Genomic DNA, 14,842 nt, shown 5'->3' with positions numbered 1-14,842 from the left:
TGTACGTGGGTTAAGGGGACCTGCGCGCTGACCCCAAAATTTTTTGCCGGACGCGGCGTCGATGTCTGCCGGACCGCGCCGGCCCACGAGAGACCCCTGACCGGCCAGGAGGATCTGGACCCCCGAGGGGCCCCGCGGAAGCCCACCCAAATTTGTGGCCCCTAAATGCCATTCAGCACTTCTCCACAGGGTGGCGCACGGAGCAGTACACCTCAGGTTTAAAACAGTGGCATTTACCCGAATGGGGGGTGGACGATTTTTTTGCCCACGAAACCTATATTTGTCCATTTGACCTTTAAAGTTACAGAATGACCACGGAACCGATGCGGACCCCCGTCGGACCCCCAACCTGGGTCCCACTTACCCATTATTTTTCCATTTGACCATTACATTCACACAATGACTGCGGATCATCTGCGGACCCCTTGCGGACCCCCAGCCTGGGTCCCACGAACCCAGTATTTGTCCATTTGACCATTATATTCACACAATGACTGCGGATCATCTGCGGACCACTTGCGGACCCCCACCCTGGGTCCCACGAACCCACTATTTGTCCATTTGACCATTATTTTCACACAATGACTGCGGATCATCTGCGGACCACTTGCGGACCCCCACCCTGGGTCCCACAAACCCACTATTTGTCCATTTGACCATTATATTCACAGAATGACCACGGATCACATGCGGAACATTTGCGGACCCCACCCCCTGGTCCCACGGACCCAATATTTGTCCATTTGACCATTAGCGTTAGAAATGGGCCTCGGTTGGACATTTTTTTCTGAGACATCCCAGGGGCCCAAAACTTGGAACGGGGGCCTCCCCCAGTGAGCTTACGAAGGCCCGGGGCCCAAGAGCCCTTGCAATCAGTGTCCACGAACCCGCTATGCTTAACACATTCAAATAAATGGCAGGTGGGATTTTTTTAGAAAAGTCCCCGGGGCCCAAAATTCGGAACGGTGGCTCTTTGGGGTCCCTGGATCGTGCAGTCAAAAGCGCGGGGCCCTAGTGCGATGCACTTTTTTTCCTTTAGTGCTATGACTACGTGCTTCGGGGCCCTGGGTGAGGGGCCCCTGAGATGCCAGAATCTCAAATCTGGGGGCCCTACGACCTATTGTCTCCGAACTGTGGACGTCCCACCTCCCATCAAAACGCGTAACACTTTTGTGGACGTGGGGTCCCTTCTGTGACCGTTTGACCCCTAAAGAAGATCGTAGGGCCACCAGACTGCTGTGCCTGGTCGAGGGGATCCCCTCGAGACACATATCCAAAATTCGGCCCGATCGGACTTTTGTGAGTCGTGTCCACGAATCAGCTAGGCCGAACGCAAGGGAATAAATGGCATATGGGATTTTTTTAGAAACGTCCCAGGGGCCTGAAATTTGGAACGGTGGCTCTTGAGGGGCCCTAGAGCGTGCTGTCAAAAGCGCGAGGACTTAGCGCGATGCACTTTTTTAGAAAAAAGTTGGATTTTGGTTAATTTCCCCATATGTGGTGCATGTCCACCAGCAATTTATTTGATGGGATATGTGTCCACTTGCAGTTTATTAAATAGCATTCCTATATGAATATATGGAAAACGGGATATGTGTTCACTTGCTGTTTATTAAATAGCAATTCTCTTACTGTTAATGAAAACACCTCTACTGTACTCAGCACGCTCAGCAGAGTCCATTCATGCCAGTTTTATCACATAATACTGTAAAATATGCATAAAAATTAATGTCCATGGGAGCACTACGGAGGTCCCGCCGAATAAATTGTAAAAGGACATTATTTAAAAAAAAACACCTCCCAGTTGCCATTTATTCAGCGCACCCTTCATAGTGGTTCCGTGGACAGATGAATTTTAGCGATTTCGTGGTTGAAGTCTCATCAGATGTACTCTGCAAGCTCCGAGGAATCCATTTTTGTAAGTTTTGTCCCATAATACTGTAGAAATGTGCATAGAAAAAATGTTGGATTTTGGTGTTCACCAAATTGTCACACACTTTGCCAAGCTGTAACTCCGCCAAAACGGGGCCAAACTGCACCAAAATCGGGTCAAAGTCAGACCAGGGGGACCTCTATCCGACGCCACCAGCCCCAAGTCCCTGAACCCCCGGGAGGCGGAGATACGGTGCCCCAAATTTGGTGTCCATCCAATATGAATAAATGGCAAGTGGGATATGTGTCCAACTTAGGTTTAACAAAAAGCAATTGTATTAAATTTGATTTAATTAAATATAGGCAATATTGTTGATCAAAATGCCTGCAGTGTACTCAGACAGCTCAGCAGAGTCCATTCATGTAAGTTTTATCACAATATACTGTAGAATTTGCATAAAAAATAATGTCCACGGGAGCACTACGGAGGTCCCGCTGAATAAATTGTAAATGGAATTTTTTTTAAAAAAAACCTCCCATTTGCCATTTATTCAGCACGCCCTTCCTAATTGTTCCGTGGACAGATACATTTTAGTGGTTTCGTGGTTGAAGTCTCATCAGCTGTACTCTGCAAGCTTCCAGGAATCCATTTTTGTAAGTTTTATCCCATAATACTGTAGAATTTGCATAAAAATGAGCGTTGAATTTTGGCACACATGTGCACCACGTGGTGCGAATCTCACTTTTCATTAAATAACAACTGTATTTAACTTTATTTATTTCAAATGTGTGTTATTGTTAATGAAAAGACCTTAACTGTACTCAGGACACCCAGAGGAATCCATTCATGTAAGTTTTATCCAATAATAATGTAAAATATGCATAAAAATGTATGTCCACGGGAGCGCTATGGAGGTCCCGCTGAATAAATTGTAAATGTACATTTTTTTTTAAAAAACCTCCCGTTTGCCATTTATTCAGCATGCCCTTCCTAATGGTTCCGTGGACAGATAAATTTTAGTGATTTCGTGGTTGAAGTCTCATCTGCTGTACACTGCAAGCTCCGAAGAACCCATTTTTGTAAGTTTTGTCCCATAATACTGTAGAAATGTGCATAGAAAAAATGTTGGATTTTGGTGTTCACCAAATTGTCACACACTTTGCCAAGCTGTAACTCCGCCAAAACGGGGCCAAACTGCACCAAAATCGGGTCAAAGTCAGACCAGGGGGACCTCTATCCGACGCCACCAGCCCCAAGTCCCTGAACCCCCGGGAGGCGGAGATACGGTGCCCCAAATTTGGTGTCCATCCAATATGAATAAATGGCAAGTGGGATATGTGTCCAACTTAGGTTTAACAAAAAGCAATTGTATTAAATTTGATTTAATTAAATATAGGCAATATTGTTGATCAAAATGCCTGCAGTGTACTCAGACAGCTCAGCAGAGTCCATTCATGTAAGTTTTATCACAATATACTGTAGAATTTGCATAAAAAATAATGTCCACGGGAGCACTACGGAGGTCCCGCTGAATAAATTGTAAATGGAATTTTTTTTTTAAAAAACCTCCCATTTGCCATTTATTCAGCACGCCCTTCCTAATTGTTCCGTGGACAGATAAATTTTAGTGGTTTCGTGGTTGAAGTCTCATCAGCTGTACTCTGCAAGCTTCCAGGAATCCATTTTTGTAAGTTTTATCCCATAATACTGTAGAATTTGCATAAAAATGAGCGTTGAATTTTGGCACACATGTGCACCACATGTGGTGCGAATCTCACTTTTCATTAAATAACAACTGTATTTAACTTTATTTATTTCAAATGTGTCTTATTGTTAATGAAAAGACCTTTACTGTACTCAGGACACCCAGAGGAATCCATTCATGTAAGTTTTATCCAATAATAATGTAAAATATGCATAAAAATGTATGTCCACGGGAGCGCTATGGAGGTCCCACTGAATAAATTGTAAATGTATGGGCGGATGTCCCACCTCCAATGTAAACACGTACCGGTTTGGTGGACAATCCCTCTGGTTTTTGACCTTTTGACCCCTAAGGAAGGTCATTGGGCCACCAAACTTATCTGCCCGGTCAAGGGGGTCCCCATGAGGCAATCATACCAAATTCGGCCCGATCCGACCCCGGCGAGCCGTGTCCACGAAACCGCTAGGCCGAACACATTCAAGTAATTGGCAGGTGGGATGTTTTTAAAAACGTCCTAGGGGCCCGAAATTTGGATCGGTGGCTCCTGAGGGCCCCTAAAACGTGCTGTCAAAAGCGTGAGGACCTAGCGTGATGCACTTTTCTCCTTGGGTCCTACGACTATGTGTTTCGGGGCCCTGGTTGAGGGGCCCCTGAGATGCCAGAATCTCAAATCTGGGGGCCCTACGACCTACCCTCTCTGAACTTTGGAAGTCCCACCTCCAATCAAAACGTGTACCTGTTTGGTGGACGTGGGGTCTCTTCTGTGACCGTTTGACCCCTAAAGAAGGTCTCAGGGCCACCAGACTTTTATGCCCAGTCGAGGGGGTCCCCATGAGACACATATCCAAAATTCGGCCCGATCGGACGCTTGCGAGTCCTGTCCACGAACCCGCTAGGCCGAAAACATTCAAGTATATGGCAGGAGAGACTTTTTTTAGAAAAGACCCAGGGGCCCGAAATTCGGATCGGTGGGTCAAGGGGCCGCCCCGAGTGAGCTTCCGAAAGCGCGGGGCCCTGGGGCGCTCGCGAGTTGTGTCCACGAATCCGCTAGGCCGAACCCATTCAAGAATGTGGCAGGTGGGACTTTTTTAGAAAAGACCCAGGGGCCCGAAATTCGGATTGGTGGGTCCAGGGGCCGCCCCGATTGAGCTGCCGAAAGAAAAATTCGGAGCCTACTGCACAAAATCTCTCCCTTGGCCCTCTCTGACTCTTACATGATCAGAGCCTTTTGAGAGATTTCAGGGTGCCGGACGGGTATTTTTTTTCAAGGTCCTACAGCTTCGTGCTTTGGGGACATGGGAGAGGGACCCCTGAGATGCAAGAATCTGGAATATGGGGGCCCTACGTCCTATCGTCTCCAAACTGTGGATGTCCCACCTTCAATCAAAACGTGTACCGATTTGGAACGTACCGATTTTTAGAAACGACCCAGGGGTCCCAAATTTCACAGCGGGGTCCGTGGGGCCCCCCCAGTGACCTCACCGAGACCGCGGGCTGATCTGAGCGACTTGCGTCGGCGACCCCGAAATGGCGAGAGGGGGTGCCGGTGAGCGCCCGCAGGCCGGGACGCCCACCCCCCACCTCTGGGACCCTTTTGGGAACGTTCCGTAAAAATAGTGGAAAATTGGACAAATAGTGGTTCCGTGGGACCGGGGGTCCTCGCGGCTCGAGGGTCCGATCCGCGATGATAATGGTTAAATGGACAAATAATGGGTTCGTGGTCACGGGGGTCCGCACAGTGGACCCATATGGCGGGTGGACAAAACGCAGCTCGCTGGGATGCGAAGCCCACCCTAGAACAGCCCCGGCCATTCGTTTAATGGGAGAAACGCCAAATAATAGGGTCCTGGGAGCGAATACCCCCAATGGCCAGCAGAACGATGGCAAAAGGACCTTTATAGGGTTCGTGGTCACGGGGGTGGGGGTGGGGGGCTCTCCCAGTGGTCAACATCACCCCTTAGAGGTGTCAATACTTGGTTTACTGCGGATTCCCTACGGAAAAGGGGGGTAAGCCGACTCGTCCCGTTGGCCAGTTTTCTAAAGGAGAAAATGGATCCAAATTGACAGTACAATCCCTTCGAACCATTATGCGGTATATGGCAATTTAAATGAATGGGTTTTTTTCCACGAACCCATTATGTGTACTACCTCTGTGGCAGTGTGTCTTAAAATGTATTGCTACAGTGGCCTCCTTTAACCATGGCCTCCAAACAATCTAGAACTCACATAAAACTGAGCTGGAACTAAATTGAGAAGACCGATGAATATGATTCTCGCTTAGGGTGCGAGAGGTCCCAGGTTCAAATCCCGGACGAGCCCTCTTCTGTCTTTGCACCATCTTTTCTTGAGCAGTTTCAGTCCATTCTGCCATCCCGGGTCAAACATACACCACTGTCAATTAAGACTAAAGCTGCGTCTGCATGTTTTCATGTCCACTTCTCTCTGCCCTTCTTAGTTCTTAATCTACAGTTTAAACTTTGACTTGACATTTTTCCAAAAATTGGTTTAGGAATGCAGCCCAAGCAGTGGAGATATGGCAAAAAATAGATTCTTGGATCGCTTCACAGCCCTGTGAGCCTTCATCTTGCGTTTGCTAGATGCAGGAGCATCTGAGGGCTTGTTGGTGTTGGGGTGTGTTTTTTTTTCTTTTATTGCTGTATGGGAGCAAGTGGGCCCAAGTTCAAATCCCAGATGAGCCCGCTTTGCAGCTCCTTGTTTTGAGTAGTGTCTGGGTGCATGGTGGCTTGTTGGTCTAGGGGTATGATTCTTGCTTCGGGTGTGAGAGGTCCTGGGTTCAAATCCCGGACGAGCCCACATTGAGCATATTGCTGAGAAGTATCAATCAATTCTGCCTTCTTTCAGTCAATAGTACTCCTGCATGTTTTCGTGCTGATTTCTCCTTGTTCGTAGTTCCTCATCTGCAATTTAAACTTTGTACAACACTTCGCTCTTTGGGTTCCTGCACTTTCACTGAAAGGTGGGGGTGTGTCTAAGATGGTTCAGATCGGCTGCCATGCAGGGTAGCCGTTTGCGGTTGACTGGAGGCTCGTGTCCTTTGCTTTGATGTTTTTCTCAATATTGGTTTACAAGGTTCAGAGAGCATTACACTGAACATTTAAAGGTCCCAGGGTTGATCCTGGGTTTACTCAGAGTGGAGCCGTGAACGCTTTTCGGACACCATTCTGATGCTTGCTAGTTAGTTGCTTTTCGCAGAACCTCCTTGAATGTTTTCTACACTTCAAACAGATGTGCAGACACTGTAGGTTCCATGGTGTAACGGTTAGCACTCTGGACTCTGAATCCAGTGATCCGAATTCAAATCTTGGTGGAACCTTCAAGAGTCTGTTTGCCTGTGCTTGGCAAGGAGGAGCTTTGGGGTATGTCACAACTTTCTCTGTGGCAGTGTGTCTTAAAATGTATTGCTACACTGGCCTCCTTTAACCATGGCCTCCAAACAATCTAGAACTCACATAAAACTGAGCTGGAACTAAATTGAGAAGACAGATGTCACCTGACCCTCTGTGGAGAAGCAGTACAGACCTCAGACAGCTTCTCATCAGCAAGATTTGCGTGGCAGTGCCACAATGTAGACTTCTGCTGTTAAATTCAGCTCTTGTGTTTTGTCGTTGATATTTAAATCAACATTATTCTACAAAAGTAGGCCAAGCTAGAGCTGGTAGGTAAAAATTGAGTTTCTCAGAAATCTGGTCAGTGCATCTGGTCAGAGCTCTATTTCTGCCCTTGTCAGCTAAGAGGCAGGATGTTGGAGCGACCGTAGCATCGAACAGAGTGAAAGACGTGGCAAAGGGGCCTCCACTGAGCAGCAACTTGTGGCTCGTTGGTCTAGGGGTATGATTCTCGCTTCGGGTGTGAGAGGTCCCGGGTTCAAATCCCGGACGAGCCCACATTGAGCATATTGCTGAGAAGTATCAGTCAATTCTGCCTTCTTTCGGTCAATAGTACTCCTGCATGTTTTCGTGCTGATTTCTCCCTGTTCGTAGTTCCTCATCTGCAATTTAAACTTTGTACAACACTTCGCTCTTTGGGTTCCGGCGCTTTCACTGAAAGGTGGGGGTGTGTCTAAAATTGTTCAGATCGGCTGCCATGCAGGGTAGCCGTTTGCGGTTGACTGGAGGCTCGTGTCCTTTGCTTTGATGTTTTTCTCAATATTGGTTTACAAGGTTCAGAGAGCGTTACACTGAACATTTAAAGGTCCCAGGTTCGATCCTGGGTTTACTCAGAGTGGAGCCGTGAATGCTTTTCGGACACCAATCTGATGCTTGCTGGTTAGTTGCTTTTCGCAGAGCCTCCTTGAATGTTTTCTACACTTCAAACAGATGTGCAGACACTGTTGGTTCCATGGTGTAACGGTTAGCACGCTGCACTCTGAATCCAGTGATCTGAGTTCAAATCTCGGTGGAACCTTCAAGAGTCTGTCTGGCTGTGCTTGGCAAGGAGGAGCTTTGGGGTATGTCACAACTTTCTCTGTGGCAGTGTGTCTTAAAATGTATTGCTACAGTGGCCTCCTTTAACCATGGCCTCTAAACAATTTAGAACTCACATAAAACAAGTGGGCCCAAGTTCAAATCCCAGATGAGCCCGCTTTGCAGCTCCTTGTTTTGAGTAGTGTCTGGCTACATGGTGGCTCGTTGGCCATGGGTATGATTATGGCTAAGGGTGCGAGAGGTCCCAGGTTCAAATCCCGGACGAGCCCTCTTCTGTCTTTGCACCATCTTTTCTTGAGCAGTTTCAGTCCATTCTGCCATCCCGGGTCAAACATACACCACTGTCAATTAAGACTAAAGCTGCGTCTGCATGTTTTCATGTCCACTTCTCTCTGCCCTTCTTAGTTCTTAATCTACAGTTTAAACTTTGACTTGACATTTTTCCAAAAATTGGTTTAGGAATGCAGCCCAAGCAGTGGAGATATGGCAAAAAATAGATTCTTGGATCGCTTCACAGCCCTGTGAGCCTTCATCTTGCGTTTGCTAGATGCAGGAGCATCTGAGGGCTTGTTGGTGTTGGGGTGTGTTTTTTTTTCTTTTATTGCTGTATGGGAGCAAGTGGGCCCAAGTTCAAATCCCAGATGAGCCCGCTTTGCAGCTCCTTGTTTTGAGTAGTGTCTGGGTGCATGGTGGCTTGTTGGTCTAGGGGTATGATTCTCGCTTCGGGTGTGAGAGGTCCTGGGTTCAAATCCCGGACGAGCCCACATTGAGCATATTGCTGAGAAGTATCAATCAATTCTGCCTTCTTTCAGTCAATAGTACTCCTGCATGTTTTCGTGCTGATTTCTCCTTGTTCGTAGTTCCTCATCTGCAATTTAAACTTTGTACAACACTTCGCTCTTTGGGTTCCTGCACTTTCACTGAAAGGTGGGGGTGTGTCTAAGATGGTTCAGATCGGCTGCCATGCAGGGTAGCCGTTTGCGGTTGACTGGAGGCTCGTGTCCTTTGCTTTGATGTTTTTCTCAATATTGGTTTACAAGGTTCAGAGAGCATTACACTGAACATTTAAAGGTCCCAGGGTTGATCCTGGGTTTACTCAGAGTGGAGCCGTGAACGCTTTTCGGACACCATTCTGATGCTTGCTAGTTAGTTGCTTTTCGCAGAACCTCCTTGAATGTTTTCTACACTTCAAACAGATGTGCAGACACTGTAGGTTCCATGGTGTAACGGTTAGCACTCTGGACTCTGAATCCAGTGATCCGAATTCAAATCTTGGTGGAACCTTCAAGAGTCTGTTTGCCTGTGCTTGGCAAGGAGGAGCTTTGGGGTATGTCACAACTTTCTCTGTGGCAGTGTGTCTTAAAATGTATTGCTACACTGGCCTCCTTTAACCATGGCCTCCAAACAATCTAGAACTCACATAAAACTGAGCTGGAACTAAATTGAGAAGACAGATGTCACCTGACCCTCTGTGGAGAAGCAGTACAGACCTCAGACAGCTTCTCATCAGCAAGATTTGCGTGGCAGTGCCACAATGTAGACTTCTGCTGTTAAATTCAGCTCTTGTGTTTTGTCGTTGATATTTAAATCAACATTATTCTACAAAAGTAGGCCAAGCTAGAGCTGGTAGGTAAAAATTGAGTTTCTCAGAAATCTGGTCAGTGCATCTGGTCAGAGCTCTATTTCTGCCCTTGTCAGCTAAGAGGCAGGATGTTGGAGCGACCGTAGCATCGAACAGAGTGAAAGACGTGGCAAAGGGGCCTCCACTGAGCAGCAACTTGTGGCTCGTTGGTCTAGGGGTATGATTCTCGCTTCGGGTGTGAGAGGTCCCGGGTTCAAATCCCGGACGACCCCACATTGAGCATATTGCTGAGAAGTATCAGTCAATTCTGCCATCTTTCGGCCAATAATACTCCTGCATGTTTTCGTGCCGATTTCTCCCTGTTCGTAGTTCCTCATCTGCAATTTAAACTTTGTACAACACTTCACTCTTTGGGTTTCCGCACTTTCACTGAAAGGTGAGGGTGTGTCTAAGATGGTTCAGATCGGCTGCCATGCAGGGTAGCCGTTTGCGGTTGACTGGAGGCTCGTGTCCTTTGCTTTGATGTTTTTCTCAATATTGGTTTACAAGGTTCAGAGAGCATTACACTGAACATTTAAAGGTCCCAGGTTCGATCCTGGGTTTACTCAGAGTGGAGCCGTGAATGCTTTTCGGACACGATTCTGATGCTTGCTGGTTAGTTGCGTTTCGCAGAGCCTCCTTGAATGTTTTCTACACTTCAAACTGATGTGCAGACACTGTGGGTTCCATGGTGTAACGGTTAGAACTCTGGACTCTGAATCCAGTGATCCGAGTTCAAATCTCGGTGGAACCTTCAAGAGTCTGTCTGGCTGTGCTTGGCAAGGAGGAGCTTTGGGGTATGTCACAACTTTTTCCATAAAGTCAATTTTTTTTTGGAGCGTCCATTCAGGTATAAGTTTGAGGGCTCGTGTACGTGGGTTAAGGGGACCTGCGCGCTGACCCCAAAAATTTTTGCCGGACGCGGCGTCGATGTCTGCCGGACCGCGCCGGCCCACGAGAGACCCCTGACCGGCCAGGAGGATCTGGACCCCCGAGGGGCCCCGCGGAAGCCCACCCAAATTTGTGGCCCCTAAATGCCATTCAGCACTTCTCCACAAGGTGGCGCACGGAGCAGTACACCTCAGGTTTAAAACAGTGGCATTTACCCGAATGGGGGGTGGACGATCTTTTTGCCCACGAAACCTATATTTGTCCATTTGACCTTTAAAGTTACAGAATGACCACGGCACCGATGCGGACCCCCGTCGGACCCCCAACCTGGGTCCCACTTACCCATTATTTGTCCATTTGACCATTATATTCACACAATGACTGCGGATCATCTGCGGACCCCTTGCGGACCCCCACCCTGGGTCCCACGAACCCACTATTTGTCCATTTGACCATTATTTTCACACAATGACTGCGGATCATCTGCGGACCACTTGCGGACCCCCACCCTGGGTCCCACAAACCCACTATTTGTCCATTTGACCATTATATTCACAGAATGACCACGGATCACATGCGGAACATTTGCGGACCCCACCCCCTGGTCCCACGGACCCAATATTTGTCCATTTGACCATTAGCGTTAGAAATGGGCCTCGGTTGGACATTTTTTTCTGAGACTTCCCAGGGGCCCAAAACTTGGAACGGGGGCCTCCCCCAGTGAGCTTACGAAGGCCCGGGGCCCAAGAGCCCTTGCAATCAGTGTCCACGAACCCGCTATGCTTAACACATTCAAATAAATGGCAGGTGGGATTTTTTTAGAAAAGTCCCCGGGGCCCAAAATTCGGAACGGTGGCTCTTTGGGGTCCCTGGATCGTGCAGTCAAAAGCGCGGGGCCCTAGTGCGATGCACTTTTTTTCCTTTAGTGCTATGACTACGTGCTTCGGGGCCCTGGGTGAGGGGCCCCTGAGATGCCAGAATCTCAAATCTGGGGGCCCTACGACCTATTGTCTCCGAACTGTGGACGTCCCACCTCCCATCAAAACGCGTAACACTTTTGTGGACGTGGGGTCCCTTCTGTGACCGTTTGACCCCTAAAGAAGATCGTAGGGCCACCAGACTGCTGTGCCTGGTCGAGGGGATCCCCTCGAGACACATATCCAAAATTCGGCCCGATCGGACCCTTGTGAGTCGTGTCCACGAATCAGCTAGGCCGAACGCAAGGGAATAAATGGCATATGGGATTTTTTTAGAAACGTCCCAGGGGCCTGAAATTTGGAACGGTGGCTCTTGAGGGGCCCTAGAGCGTGCTGTCAAAAGCGCGAGGACTTAGCGCGATGCACTTTTTTAGAAAAAAGTTGGATTGTGGTTAATTTCCCCATATGTGGTGCATGTCCACCAGCAATTTATTTGATGGGATATGTGTCCACTTGCAGTTTATTAAATAGCATTCCTATATGAATATATGGAAAACGGGATATGTGTTCACTTGCTGTTTATTAAATAGCAATTCTCTTACTGTTAATGAAAACACCTCTACTGTACTCAGCACGCTCATCATGGTTGAAGTCTCATCAGCTGTACTCTGCAAGCTTCCAGGAATCCATTTTTGTAAGTTTTATCCCATAATACTGTAGAATTTGCATAAAAATGAGCGTTGAATTTTGGCACACATGTGCACCACATGTGGTGCGAATCTCACTTTTCATTAAATAACAACTGTATTTAACTTTATTTATTTCAAATGTGTGTTATTGTTAATGAAAAGACCTTAACTGTACTCAGGACACCCAGAGGAATCCATTCATGTAAGTTTTGTCCAATAATAATGTAAAATATGCATAAAAATGTATGTCCATGGGAGCGCTATGGAGGTCCCGCTGAATAAATTGTAAATGTACATTTTTTTTTAAAAAACCTCCCGTTTGCCATTTATTCAGCATGCCCTTCCTAATGGTTCCGTGGACAGATACATTTTAGTGATTTCGTGGTTGAAGTCTCATCTGCTGTACACTGCAAGCTCCGAAGAACCCATTTTTGTAAGTTTTGTCCCATAATACTGTAGAAATGTGCATAGAAAAAATGTTGGATTTTGGTGTTCACCAAATTGTCACACACTTTGCCAAGCTGTAACTCCGCCAAAACGGGGCCAAACTGCACCAAAATCGGGTCAAAGTCAGACCTGGGGGACCTCTATCCGACGCCACCAGCCCCAAGTCCCTGAACCCCCGGGAGGCGGAGATACGGTGCCCCAAATTTGGTGTCCATCCAATATGAATAAATGGCAAGTGGGATATGTGTCCAACTTAGGTTTAACAAAAAGCAATTGTATTAAATTTGATTTAATTAAATATAGGCAATATTGTTGATCAAAATGCCTGCAGTGTACTCAGACAGCTCAGCAGAGTCCATTCATGTAAGTTTTATCACAATATACTGTAGAATTTGCATAAAAAATAATGTCCACGGGAGCACTACGGAGGTCCCGCTGAATAAATTGTAAATGGAATTTTTTTTTGAAAAAACCTCCCATTTGCCATTTATTCAGCACGCCCTTCCTAATTGTTCCGTGGACAGATAAATTTTAGTGGTTTCGTGGTTGAAGTCTCATCAGCTGTACTCTGCAAGCTTCCAGGAATCCATTTTTGTAAGTTTTATCCCATAATACTGTAGAATTTGCATAAAAATGAGCGTTGAATTTTGGCACACATGTGCACCACATGTGGTGCGAATCTCACTTTTCATTAAATAACAACTGTATTTAACTTTATTTATTTCAAATGTGTCTTATTGTTAATGAAAAGACCTTTACTGTACTCAGGACACCCAGAGGAATCCATTCATGTAAGTTTTATCCAATAATAATGTAAAATATGCATAAAAATGTATGTCCACGGGAGCGCTATGGAGGTCCCGCTGAATAAATTGTAAATGTGTATTTTTTTTTTAAAAACCTCCCGTTTGCCATTTATTCAGCATGCCCTTCCTAATGGTTCCGTGGACAGATAAATTTTAGTGATTTCGTGGTTGAAGTCTCATCTGCTGTACACTGCAAGCTCAGAAGAACCCATTTTTGTAAGTTTTGTCCCATAATACTGTAGAAATGTGCATAGAAAAAATGTTGGATTTTGGTGTTCACCAAATTGTCACACACTTTGCCAAGCTGTAACTCCGCCAAAACGGGGCCAAACTGCACCAAAATCGGGTCAAAGTCAGACCAGGGGGACCTCTATCCGACGCCACCAGCCCCAAGTCCCTGAACCCCCGGGAGGCGGAGATACGGTGCCCCAAATTTGGTGTCCATCCAATATGAATAAATGGCAAGTGGGATATGTGTCCAACTTAGGTTTAACAAAAAGCAATTGTATTAAATTTGATTTAATTAAATATAGGCAATATTGTTGATCAAAATGCCTGCAGTGTACTCAGACAGCTCAGCAGAGTCCATTCATGTAAGTTTTATCACAATATACTGTAGAATTTGCATAAAAAATAATGTCCACGGGAGCACTACGGAGGTCCCGCTGAATAAATTGTAAATGGAATTTTTTTTTGAAAAAACCTCCCATTTGCCATTTATTCAGCACGCCCTTCCTAATTGTTCCGTGGACAGATAAATTTTAGTGGTTTCGTGGTTGAAGTCTCATCAGCTGTACTCTGCAAGCTTCCAGGAATCCATTTTTGTAAGTTTTATCCCATAATACTGTAGAATTGCATAAAAATGAGCGTTGAATTTTGGCACACATGTGCACCACATGTGGTGCGAATCTCACTTTTCATTAAATAACAACTGTATTTAACTTTATTTATTTCAAATGTGTGTTATTGTTAATGAAAAGACCTTTACTGTACTCAGGACACCCAGAGGAATCCATTCATGTAAGTTTTATCCAATAATAATGTAAAATATGCATAAAAATGTATGTCCACGGGAGCGCTATGGAGGTCCCGCTGAATAAATTGTAAATGTATGGGCGGATGTCCCACCTCCAATGTAAACACGTACCGGTTTGGTGGACAATCCCTCTGGTTTTTGACCTTTTGACCCCTAAGGAAGGTCATTGGGCCACCAAACTTATCTGCCCGGTCAAGGGGGTCCCCATGAGGCAATCATACCAAATTCGGCCCGATCCGACCCCGGCGAGCCGTGTCCACGAAACCGCTAGGCCGAACACATTCAAGTAATTGGCAGGTGGGATGTTTTTAAAAACGTCCTAGGGGCCCGAAATTTGGATCGGTGGCTCCTGAGGGCCCCTAAAACGTGCTGTCAAAAGCGTGAGGACCTAGCGTGATGCACTTTTCTCCTT

The 14,842-nt window shown here is 46.4% G+C and overlaps 3 non-coding genes across 3 annotated transcripts; all 3 read left to right on the top strand.

Moving 5' to 3' along the window:
• Positions 1-7,410: 7,410 nt before the first annotated feature.
• On the top strand, positions 7,411-7,482 carry trnap-cgg (transfer RNA proline (anticodon CGG)). Its single transcript has one exon. It is a non-coding gene; the product is annotated as a tRNA-Pro (tRNA).
• Positions 7,483-8,714: 1,232 nt separating this feature from the next.
• Positions 8,715-8,786, top strand: trnap-cgg (transfer RNA proline (anticodon CGG)). The gene has a single exon. It is a non-coding gene; the product is annotated as a tRNA-Pro (tRNA).
• A 1,019-nt stretch (positions 8,787-9,805) lies between these two features.
• trnap-cgg (transfer RNA proline (anticodon CGG)) lies at positions 9,806-9,877 on the top strand. The gene has a single exon. It is a non-coding gene; the product is annotated as a tRNA-Pro (tRNA).
• Positions 9,878-14,842: the final 4,965 nt, after the last annotated feature.

Source organism: Carassius carassius, chromosome 1 (genome assembly GCF_963082965.1).
Source record: "Carassius carassius chromosome 1, fCarCar2.1, whole genome shotgun sequence".
In the NCBI taxonomy this organism is placed as follows: Eukaryota; Metazoa; Chordata; class Actinopteri; order Cypriniformes; family Cyprinidae; genus Carassius; species Carassius carassius.
The sequence above is the reverse complement of the archived record's forward strand: the minus strand, read 5'-3'. Positions and strand labels throughout refer to the sequence as shown.